At 43.5% G+C, this 12,925-nt stretch overlaps 1 protein-coding gene across 1 annotated transcript in view; it reads right to left on the reverse strand.

Annotated features, from left to right (window-relative positions):
- Positions 1-12,925, reverse strand: part of LOC124623115 (prostaglandin reductase 1-like) — a 66,266-nt gene that overhangs the window by 6,334 nt on the left and 47,007 nt on the right. The window lies entirely within an intron of this gene.

Consider the following 12,925-nt stretch of genomic DNA (forward strand, 5'->3'; position numbering starts at 1 on the left):
TGCTACCGTATGAGCCCTAATTTCTTGTATCTGATCATTATGGTCCCTACGTGAAGTGTGTGCTGGCGGCAGGAGGATCGTTCTGCAGTCAGCATCAAATGACAGTTCTCTAAATTTTCTCAATAGTGCTCTTCAAAAAGAACGTCTCCTTCCCACCAAGGATTCCCATTTGATTTCCCCAAGCATCTGCGTAACATTTACCTGTTGTTCGAACATACTGGTAACAAATATAGCACCTCGCCTCTGAATTGCTTCAATGTCCTCGTTCTATCTGACCTGATGTGGATCCAAAATACTCGAGCGCTATTCAAGAACAGGTTGCACCAGCAAACTGTTTGCGACCTCCTTTACAGATGAGCCATACTTTCCTAGAATTCACCCAATGAACCAGAGGCTATTATTCGCCTTCCTTACCAAGTCATCACAGCTCGTTCCATTTCATATTGCTCTGCAACGGTACACCCAGATATTTAAACGCGGTGACTGTGTCAAGGATGATTTATGCTGCATCCGAACATTACGTGTTAGGAGTTTCTATTCATCCGCATTAACTTACATTTTCTCACATTTAGAGCTAGCTACCATTCATCACACCAACTAGAAATCTTGCCTAAGTTATCTTGTAACCTCCTACAGTCACTCAGTTTCGACACCATACGGTACACCACAGCAATCTTCAGTAAACAACACCAGATTGCTGCCCACTGCGGCCGCCAAATCATTTATGTATACTGAGAACAATAGCGGTCTTATCACACGTCCCTGGGGCACTGCTAACGGTATGATGAAAGCTCGCTGTCTGTTAGTTAAGAAACCTTCGAGCCACTCACGCATCTATGAATTTAATGTATATGCTCGTATCTGCGTTAATAGCCTGCACTGGGACGCCATGTCAAATGCTTTCCGGAAACCTAAAAATACGGAATCTGTCTTTTGGCGTTCATCCGTAGTTCGCAGTATATTACGTGAGAAAAGGACAAGCGATGCTTCTAAAACTATGCTGATTCGTGGGCATTATCTTCTCGGCCTCAAGAAAATGTGTTATATTCGAGATGAGAATATACTCAACAATTCTGCAGCAAACGGCAGTTAGGGATATTGGTCTCTAATTTTGCGGATCCGTTCTTTTACCTTCTTATGTGCAGTAGTCACCTGCGCTTTTTTCCAGTCTCTTGGCGAGAGATCGCAATAAATGCAAGCTAGGTAGGGGGCCAGTGCCTTAGAGTACTCGCTGTAAATCCGAATTGTGATTCCATCCGGACCTGGTGACTTATTTACTTTCAAATCTTTCAGCTGTTCCCCAACACGCCACAGATACGTATTACTGTGTCGTCCACGCAGGCATCTGTCCAGTGCTCAAATGACGCTACGTTTGTGCGATTCAGCTGCGTGATCGATTTCTCGAATGCGGAATTTGAAGCTTTGGCTTTCGTTTTGCTATCTTTAACTGCCACAGAAAAAACTGGTCAACAAGGGAATAAATGAAACCTTAGATATGCTTCGCGATTTTACATGGGGCCAGATATTTGTCAGGTTCTCTGCCAGACCTTTTGCAAAGGTATGACAGTGGCAGTTGTTGCATGCTTCGCGCATTATCTTTTCACAGACGCACGAATCTCTACTAACCTTTGCTTGTCGTTATTTGTGCGCTCTCTGACTTAATGATATAATAACATTTATTTCTCTCTCTCCTTTGTTTATTTGTAACATACCTATCCTTTATTGTTCTTAGGTGCTAATTTGTATATCTGGAATAGTCACACCACTAGCAGAAGATATATTGTGATGCTCTTCTGTTAGAGATTCACGGCCTTAAATAATATCGCTGCAATAGACAGACTTTCATTAGCACAGATATTGGACTGCCCAGGCCTAGAATAACCTTAAACGTTAAAACTTATGCCTACTTCAGGCTAAAGGATAGCCAACACTTAATGATCATGTTTCGACGAAAATCGAGAAAAATATAACTTGTACAAATTAATGCGCTTGTCTTACTTCCCAAAAGCATATTTTCTTTATTTTTCACTTCTCATGACGCGTTTCGGTGTCAGCATCATCAGATCTTACTTCGATAGATATTATCTTCTCACTTTGTGAACATTCCTTCATATCACTTCACTTACATCATGGTTGGTTGGTTGTTTCGGGGAAGGAGACCAGACAGCGAGGTCATCGGTCTCATCGGATTAGGGAAGGAAGTCGGCCGTGCCCTTTGAAAGGAACCATCCCGGCATTTGCCTGGAGCGATTTAGGGAAATCACGGAAAACCTAAATCAGGATGGCCGGACGCGGGATTGAACCGTCGTCCTCCCGAATGCGAGTCCAGTGTCTTACATCATGAAGAAATGTTTATAAAATGACAAGATACCTTGTATCGAATAAGATCTGAAACACATCATGAGAAGTGAAAAATAAAGGAAATGTATTTTTTTGGTGACCAAAACAATTGTCATATGAAACTATAATATTCCAGAAGAGACCTTTTGAAGTGTCAAACACACAAGCGACAAATGAAATTTTCTACTGAGGCTGGGGTTTGAACCCAGGTCTTCTGCTCACTAGGCAAATGAAACTAACCACTGTGCACAGTGCTTAGCGCATCTGCCTAGTAAAGCCTTGATACAAATTTTCATTCGCACTTCAGTCTTCATATATATATAGCATAGATGTTTGGGACTAGGAACCTTGTGGTTTTATTTGATTAAAGCACATATGCCTGGGTTTCAGACAGGTTCTCCCAGGTCGTTTGACACCGAGATGCTGTTCCAATACAGTTGGCGAGCCTCTACAATCCTCTTCGACTTTAGGAAGAATACCAAGTGAGTTGAGGCGTGAATGGGAATTGTAATTGAGGAGAGAAGCGTGCTGGGGTAGACTGTGCAGTTGTGCAAAACCACTGTGCCAGGGTGGCGTAGTGGCTAGTGAGCAGGAGGCCCGGGTTCGAATCCTGGCCTTGGTACAAACTTTCACTCATCGCTTCAATCTGCATGTACATACACTGAAAACCCAAATAAAATGGTATAGGGATGCATATTCAAGGAGATATGTAAACAGGCAGAATACGAAACTGCCGTCGGCAACGCCTATATGAGTCAACAAGTGTCTGCCGCAGTTGGTAGATCGGTTACTGTTACTACAATTGCAGGTTATCAAGATTTAAGTGAGTTTGAACGTGGTGTTACAGTCGGCGCACGAAAAAAATGTGTGTGAATTCCTAAGGGACAAAACTGCTGAGGTCATCGGTCCCTAGACTTACACACTACTTAAACTAACTTACCCTATGGGCAACACAAATACACACCATACCCGAGGGAGGACTCGAACCCCCGGTGGGAGGGGCCGCGCGAATCGTGACATGGCACCTGTAACCGCGCGGCCACACCGCGCGGCTCGGCGCACGAGCGATGGGACACAGCATGTCCGAGGTAGCGACGAAGTGGGCATTTTCCCGTATGACCATTTCACGAGTGTAACGTGAACATCAGGAATTCGGTAACACATCAAATGCCCGACGGCGCTACGGCCGGAAAAAGATCCTGCAAGAACGGGACCGACGAGGACTGAAAAGAATCGTTCGACGTGACAGAAGTGCAACCGTTTCGCAAATTGCTGCAGATTTCAATGCTGGGCCATCAATAAGTGTTAGCGTCCGAACCATTCAATGAAACATCATCGATGTGGGCTTTCAAAGCCGAAGGCCCACTCGCGTACACTTGATGACTGCATGACACAAAGCTTTACGCCTCGCCTGTGTCCGTCAACACTGACATTGGACTGTTGATGTCTGGAAACATGTTGTCTGGTCAGACGAGTCTCGTTTCAAATTGTATCGAGCGGATGGACGTGTACGGGTATGGAGACAACCTCATGAATCCATGGACCTTGCGTGTTCTGATCGTTCTGTGTCGGAGCTCCCGCCCGGTCGCTCCTTTAATACGGTCTTCCGACCTTGTTTAGCGCCGTACGTGTGTGGGCTACGTCACCGCGTTTAGCTCCGCGCCCCGTGCTTCATTGCGCAACTTCGGTTTTGCTCTGCACGGTCATTGTCGAGGCTACGCTGATCGTTAAGAGCTTAGTGACTGGCGTAACGTGCGACACATTCTGGCGGCAAGGGACAGCGCTTGAGGTTACCGAACTAAAATCGTTTAATTTTCACAATCTTGCGTCACCGCCATTCTCCTATATAAAACATTGCGAATTTTAAAAAAAAAATATTCCGTATTTTGAGAGGTGGCAGTAGCGACCAAAACACGAAAAAATGTCCAGTAAACACAGGCTCTAAACACATACCTTAGGTGCTCTAAGCATTTGTTAATCGTCGCTGCTGTGAAAGACTTCTCTTGTACTGCAAGTTCTTTGCTATTAAGAAAGACATAGCACAGTCTAATACATACGTACCGTCACCACACACTCTGGTGCGAAAATCGTTATCGTTTGACAGTTGTAGCAACGCTAGCGCTCAGTCGGTGAGAAAGCAGTCACATGCGTCGTAAGCATAATGTTTGGTTGTAATTATTTTCTACTTAATTAACGAAAAGAACATATTTTTGTGTACCAAGAGACATGAATTATCATGAAATACATGTATAAACAGCCAATAACACTGCTTTATAGACATAAGCTATAGCTTACTCACGAAGAAATACTTTCGAATATGAGCATACTTGGAGCTTACTCCGCTTTAAGCGAGAGAAATTAAACACGTATTTCATGCAAGAGAAGCATCTATTTCTATTGATGTTTGTTATTATCATACGCACTCTCCTTGATACTTAAAATTTTTCATGGAGTCTAATGATTCGCCCATTTTTACACTTCGGTCGACTTCCTAATACACGAATATTTTTGTAAATGTTATTACTTTTGCTTCAAAAGCGAATGTGTTGAAGATTCTTGCCGTTCGTGGCTCAGATTTATCAAGTATGGAATTGGTTTCTTCATTCTTGGGAAACAGTGTTATTGCTTTTGACGATTTATTATCATACCTGTCGAGCTTTCTCTTAAGCTACAGTCCGTGGTGGCTTATTTGGTGCGTTAAATAATGTAGGTATTACATTCTATACAGCTGACCCAGGTTCCACATTCGCTGATTTGGATGAGAATGTAGGGAGCAAAACTCCGCTTTGTTTGGTATACTTATGACGTCAACAGGTCCTCTAGAGTTTATTATCAATTTTTTTCTTAATAGAGGAGAACGACATTATTCAGTAAATATCCGAACGTTACAAGAAAATCGTAAGTAAACTGTCCTGTAATATACCGTTTCATACCTCCAAGTATCCTTAGGAAATTTTCCTATCACAATTAAAGTTCGATAACTGTTTTCGATTGCTATCTGCAGCCGTCTTCAGATCGTTCAAAATATGAAAAGGCGGTGAATAAGCATTGGAAAGCATCGTCAGCTGTAGTCATGCAACGACATACATTCGTAAGTACCAAAACAATACTTGTACGTAGTTGAAAACGTTACCGTGAGCAAGCCAGGTTGTAGGGACGGTAGTTTCGCAAGTTGACCGTCGTATAGAAAATTGTCCAGTTGTGTGAGTAGTAGTTGGGTCAAAAAGCTCATTACTTGCAGTAGTATAACGGGTATTATCGTGAGAGCAACATATCCGGCGGTTCCAAAAACGATCAGCTGTTCCGTAGCCTGGCTTACACAAGACTGATCCTTTGTGGCGTATAACGTAGTCATCTTTATAAAACATGTACAGATTGAAGGATAATATGAGAACGCTGCACAGTACAAGTCTGACAAGGCAAGTTCTCTCGTGATTCTTGAACAGAGTATTCGCTATTACAGTGTGAAATGTACTGCAAAACTCAATTAGTCTTTCTCCTCTCCCGTTCCTTCTGCCCAGCCCATAACACCACGTAAGTCTTTCTTCTATTCTTTCCCCTACAACGGCGTTCCAATCACTCACGATTATTAGAATTTCATCTCCCTTTACGTAGTGAATTACCCGTTCAAATCTTCATGTACTTCTTTATTTGTTGCTGTTGGTATGCTGGCGAATCTGATAAGAACAACCGTATCGCGTAACTGCCCACAGCAGCTAACTCTCTGTCCTAGTTTCCTGATCACAACGAATCCTACTCCCGTTATATAATTCTCTGCTGCTGTTGATATTACCATATATTCGTCTAACCTGATATCTCCATCGTCTTCCCATTTCACTTCCCTGACCTCCCACTATATCCTGATTTAGCCTTTGCATTTTCCTTTTCACATTTTCTAGGTTTCCTGTAACGTTCAGACTTCTGGAATTCCATGCTCCGACTCGCACAATGTTATCCCGTTGTTGGATATTCCATGTGTCTTCATGGTCACCTCCACCTTGGCAGTCCCCTGCCGGAGATCGGAATGGGGGACTGGACCGAAATCATTTGCCAACGAAGAGACCATCATGACACTTTTTCAGCTTGATCATACCTTATTTGCTTTTAATGAAGAGGTTTTCATTGCCTTCTGCATCCTCATTGCTGATTCTTCCGCCCTTTTGGGACAGTTTCCAACGGCAAGGGCAAGAGGGTGCCTGAAACCTCTGTCCGCTCCTCCGCCTTCTTTATTGGCTATGAACAGTCAATCAAAATTGTAGAAAGGTAGGAAACTAAGGAGGTGGAATCTGAATAAGTTAAAATAAACAGAGATTATTGACAGCTTCAGATGGAGCATTAGCCAACGTTTGACTAAACAAGGGAAAGGAAATAGAGTGGAAGACAAAAGTGTACCATATGAAAAATTAAACAGTGAAGGCAACAGAATAACTGATACGTAAAGAGACAAGACTTAGTAGAAATCCTGCGAAAACACAGGAGATTCCGAAATTAATATACGAAAGAAGAAAATAATAAACTGTAGCAATTAACGCAGGCGAAAAGGAATGTAGACGTCTAAAAATGAGACATGCAGAATGTGCTAAATGGTTAAGCAGGAAAGACTAGAGAAGAAATGCAAAGCTGCAGAAGCATGAACAAATAGAGCAAAGATAGATACCACCTATAGGAAGAATTAAGATACCTTTGTAGAAAAGGGAAGCAGCTGTATGAAGGTTGCAGAGCAAGCTAGTGGTAGGCAGAGAAAGGGCAGCTGAAAAATGGAAGGAGCGCGTAGAGGAGTTCTACGAGAGAAATTAACTTGGAAACAATATTACAGAAAGGGAAGAGGAAATAGATGGATCTGAGATAGGAGATATTATACTGCGAGAAAACTTTGACAAGGACACTGAAACGTGTAACTCCAAACAAGGCCCCAGGAGTAGACATTTGCTCCGAATTATTGGGATCCGTGGGAGACGCAGCCGTTACGAAACTATTCCATCTTGTGTACGACATATATGAGACTGGCGAAATACCCTCAGGCTTCAGGAGGAATGTGACACTTCCAATTCCATATGAAGCACACGCTGACAGGTGTAAATATTATCGAACTATCAGTGTTGAAGGTCAGAGTTGCAGAATACCGACCGAATTACACTGAAGTGATGAAAGTCGTGGGACAGGAATATGCACATATACAGATGGTGGTAATGTGGCGTACTCCAGGTATAAAAGGACAGTGCGTTGGCGGAGCTGTCATTTGTAGTTAGGTGATCCCTGTGAGAAGATTTGCGACCTGATTATGGACGGACGACGCGAATTAACAGACTTTAAAACGCGAAATGGCAGTTAGAGCTAGACGCTTGGAACATTCCATTTCTGAAACCGTTCAGGAATTCAGTATTCCGAGACCCACAGCGTCAAGAGCCTGCTGAGAATACCAAATTTCAGGCATTATATCTCAACGAAGACAATGCGTTGGTCCACTGCCTTCACTTAACGACCGAGAACCGCGACTTTTGCGTAGTGTCGTCAGTGCTAATAGACAAGCAACACTGCGTGAAATAACCGAAAAACATATCCGTAAGGACAGTGGGGTGTCATTTGGGGTTAATGGGCTATGGCAGCAGACAACCGACACGAGTGTCTTTTCTAACGGTGTGACACCGCCTGCGGCATCTCTCCTGAGCTCGTGACCATAATGGTGTGTGCTGTGTTTACGTGATCACTGACTGGGAATGGTTATGTTCGGCTACTTGGAGACCATTTGTAGTCATCCGTGGACTTCATGTCCCCAAACAACGACGAAATTTTTGTAGATGACACTGCACCCGGTCACAGAATCACAACTGTTCACAATTGGTTTGAAGAACATCATGGCCAATTCGAGCCTATGATTTGACCGCCCAGATCACACAACATGAATCCCACGGATATTAATCGGACATAGTCCAGAGGTCAGTTCATGCACAAAATCTTGCACTGGCAACACTTTGGCAATTACAGACGGCTACAGAGGCAGTGTTCCTCATTGTTACTGCAAGGGGCTTTCAACGACTTGTTCAGTGGATGCCAGGTCCAGCTTCTGCACTACTCCAGGCAAAACGAGGTGTGGCACAACATTATGACGTATACCATGACTCTTGTCATCTCAGTCTATTTACAGAAGATTGGGATACGTTGTAGAAGCCATCCTCGGGGAAGGTCAGTTCTTCTTGTGCCACGGAAAAATGGAAGTGAGCATACAGCATCATTGGCCGGGAGGCCTCATCTGGAGAAGTTCGGCCGCCAAGTTCAAGTCTTATTTCAGTCGACGCCACACTGGGCGACTTGCGGGTCAGTGATGAGGATGAAATGATGATGGGGACAACACAACACCAAGTCCACGAATGGAGAAAATCCCCAACCAGGCCCGGAATCGAACCTGGGCTCACTGCATGGGAGGCAAGCACATAACCACCCAGTTAAGCAGGCGGACTGTTCCTGGGAAATTTTGGACCATGCGAGGCAACACTGCCCTTAAAACTACCCTCGCAAGTGGCAAGATAACTAACATTGATGTGGATGCGGACAGGACATCCGGCCTCACGAAAGACGGCGCCATCGGCACACGGGACGAGGTGGTAGACATGTTTTGCGCCGTGAGCACTGTCTAGCGGCCGCTGTCGGCTTTATCTGGCTCGCAGACCACACACTTTCTGTGCGAAAATAGATGCGATTAAATAACTGCGTAAACTCTGTTAGCAACTGGCAAACAAGAGTCTATAAAATCGCCAAGGAAATTCTGGGTTCGTAGGTGGCTTGAACAGCAAATTTCTGAAAGAAGATTACTACATAACGCTGTACAGCGACCGGAGATACACACAGTAGAAGTTATTCATTAACTCAATTGAATTTTCAGCCCATTTTAGTTTTTATGTTGCATACAGTGAGGGCACAGTGTCTAATGTCAGTTTATATGCCAGTGTCACTTGGATTTCCGCTCCTCCCATATTCTATAAAGCCCTCAACCCCTAGAACGCCACACACTCCAATTCGCCTTTCGTATCGTCATTCCGTTCCCCACATGGATCCTCTATGACCTCATCCCCTTCCCACATCTTCTTCTTTTCCTCAAACATATTCGTACCCCGTACATCGTTTGCTGACTCGATCCCCCAACCCCTGGTATATATTATCCTCTCTACCCCCAGCCTGTTACCGCGCCTTTAGCTTTGTGTCCCGCCCTCTCTCCATCTCCACACCCTCCACCTCCTTTCTCAGCGTCTACTCCTACTGCATGACCAGCTTCACACTGACCTCCACCCCTCCTACCAAAGCCCCACCTTCCCCCCTCCTACTCCTCAATGCTCCCTCTCCCCTCCTCTTCCCTTCCCTTGAGCGGTTTTCCTCCCTCCTGCACCCCCTCCCTTTCCCATGCCCCTTCTGTGTCTCTGCACTCCCTCCTCATTTACCTTCCCACTCCATCTCCCACCCCGACCGTCTCCTGCCTCTTGGTGCGCTCCCCAATCCCCCCATTTTTCTTTTCCTCCCACCCCTTCAGCCTCCTCCCCCACTGTACCTCCCTATCCCCTCTCTTTCCCTCCTCTCTGGCCTCCTCTCCCTCTTCAGGTCCCTGCCGGCAGTTTTTATTCTTCATGAGTGCCCCATCGCTTACAGTGATCTTTTAAGTGTCCCTCATTCTGTGTGTTTTTATACTGTGGCTGACTCTTAACTTGTGCATGTGACTCCAGTGTATTTTAAGTGCTCCCCAACTCTCCAACTGTGTTCTTTTAATTTTATGCGTACTTTTTTTAAACTGCCCCCCCCCCCCCCAAATGAACGTTCCCGTGTCGGTGTATCCATCACCTCCAACTGTCTCCACTTATTATGTTTTTATGTCCCCCTTTTGCCGTCTTTTTCTGTATAGTTTCCTATTTATATTTCATTGTAACATCACTCGGCTGAAGAGCGGCAGATTGTGCCCATATGGGGCAGGGGAATGAAACCACAATAAAGAAAAAAGAAATTTCAGTTTGCGCATATATAATACCCATATTTTTTATGCTGTGCTGACCACTAACAACCTGAAGTAACAAATTTCATCACATAGGTTTCAAGATGACGATTCGTTACGTAATTTCATTGAAATGGGAGAAGAGATTCTTTGAGAAGCTGCTCACTATCGCAAAAAGATATTTATCGGTGAAATACAAAAATGAGCCTGTCATAAGCCCAGATATTGATATATGTATTTTACAGAAAGTTTCTTAAAAATAAAAGCTTCCAGAGTGTAACTTGTGTTTACTTTCAGACACAGACCGGCAGTCACGTTCAGATTTCTGTTCACCAGGGAATCATCCCAGTCGTTGGACTTTCCAATAATAACTGCAGAAAATAGATCATTTATACGAAATAACACCGCTTTTGAGATAATTTATCCATCAAACGAAAGAAAAAGACCTAAAGACGTAGAACCTTTAAGGAAAAATAAGGCGAACAGATATTTTGGTAGGAGGTGGTGTACAACTAGAACCTGCAACATCACCCATCATCACTCTGAGCGCACGATGCTATCAACTATACTACAGCCCCGACTTCGCAAGCGTATACGATACACACTATCTAAACACTTTATCTATAAATGTCATTATTTGAACTTAATATGTAAATCATACCAAAAATACTCGATTTTGATAAATCATCATTCTGCCGTAGCATTGAAATGGTATACGTTCGCAGTCATTTTATTATAACAAATCGTAGCCAAAACGACGCATTTTCGAGGTATCCTCAATTCGCTGAGGCTTTGAAACAGCTTATATTCATACAACGTAGTCTACGAGAAACAAAACTGACCACATACCATGTTTACCGCCATACAGTATGGCACCTCCAATGCTGTGCTTGTAACATAAAACTAGGTCGCATCTCACTGGCCACATTCTCCTCCACCGGGCAAAAATTCGACATGCCACATACGTTATTTCACGCTACGCAGTGTAGTGGGACGTAGAATTCCATACTGTGACGTCACCAGCTCCTCGGCCGCGTGCATTTTCACATCCCGTGGGACGATGGCTTAAGATTTATCTTAGAAAATAGCTTAAAGCAACGCAAAACCTACGTTTATATTATTTATAGTTTTACAAAAGTCTTCTGACAGTGTTGGCTTGAATACATTGTTTTAAGTTCTAAAGGTAGCAGGAATGAAATACAGGGAACTAAAGATCATATACAGCTTTTACAGAAACCAGATTGTGGATATTTGAGCCTAAGGACATGAAAGGGAAGCAATGGTTGAAAAGGGAGTGGGGCAGGGTTTTAGCGTATCTCCGGTGTTATTCAATTTGTTCATTGCGCAAGCAGCACAGGAAGCCTAGGAGAATTTTGAAAAGGGAATTAAAATTCAGGAAGAAGAAATCTAAACTTTGAACTTTGGCGATGACACTGTAATTCTGTCAGAGATAGCAAAGGACTTCTAGGAGCAGCTGAAAGGAGTGGATAGTGTCTTGAAAAGAGATTACAAGATGAGCATCAACATAAGTGAAACAAGAGAAATGGAATGCATTTGGACTAAATCAGGAGGATGTGAGGGAATTGGGTTGGGAAATGAGACACTGAAAGTAGTTCTTAATTGTTGATATTTGGTCGTAAAGGAACTGCCGATGGTTGAAGTAGAGGGAATATGAAATGCCGACTGGCTACAGCAAGAAAAGCATTTCTAAAAAAATTTGTTAACATCAAACATAAATGTTAGTTTTCGGAAGTTCTTTCATAAGGTACTTGTCTTGAGTGAAACCTTGGAGAGAAGCGGAACGTGGACACTAAGCACTTCAGACTACTTTTGAAATGTAGTGCTAAAGAAGAATGCTCGAAAAGAGATAGTTGCACCATTTAATTAATGAGAAATACTGAATCGACAGGAGAGAAAAGAACTTTATGGCACAACACCAGTAAAAGAAGGGATCGGCTGTTAGGACACATTCTTAGGCATCAAGGAATTGTCAACTTGCTGTTGGAGGGAAGTGTGTGTGCATGGGGTGGGGGAGTAAACATTGTAGAGTTTGACCAAGAGACGAATACAGTAAACAGGATCAAATCGATGTAAGTTGCAATTGTTATTCAAAGGTGGAGAGCTTTGCACAGTATAGACTAGAGACGAGAGCTGCATGAAGCCAGTCTTCGGATTGAAGACCACAACAACTACTTATGTTACAGTCGATTCTGCATAGCGATTTATGCCCAGTTTCACTGCTAAACATAAACATTTGTAAACTCAGCAAGATCTACGAAAAGAGTATACTGTCGTGCAGTAACTTCAAATTAAATAATTTCGTTGTGCATGTGTTGGAAAGTAAATTTTGCTTTTATTAATTTGCACTAATTTTCTTTAAAGAATGATGAATATTCGAGCAGTTAGTGCGACGTTTTCCAAGTTAGAAGACTGTTATGGAATTTGCACAACAGACTATACTCAGCCGGCCGGAGTGGCCGAGCGGTTCTAGGCGCTACAGTCTGGAACCGCGCGACCATACGGTACCAAGTTCGAATCCTGCCTCGGGCATGGGTGTGTGTGGTGTACTTAGGTCAGTTAGGTTTAAGTAGTTCTAAGCTCTAGGGGACT

Source organism: Schistocerca americana, chromosome 7 (genome assembly GCF_021461395.2).
Source record: "Schistocerca americana isolate TAMUIC-IGC-003095 chromosome 7, iqSchAmer2.1, whole genome shotgun sequence".
Taxonomy (NCBI): Eukaryota; Metazoa; Arthropoda; class Insecta; order Orthoptera; family Acrididae; genus Schistocerca; species Schistocerca americana.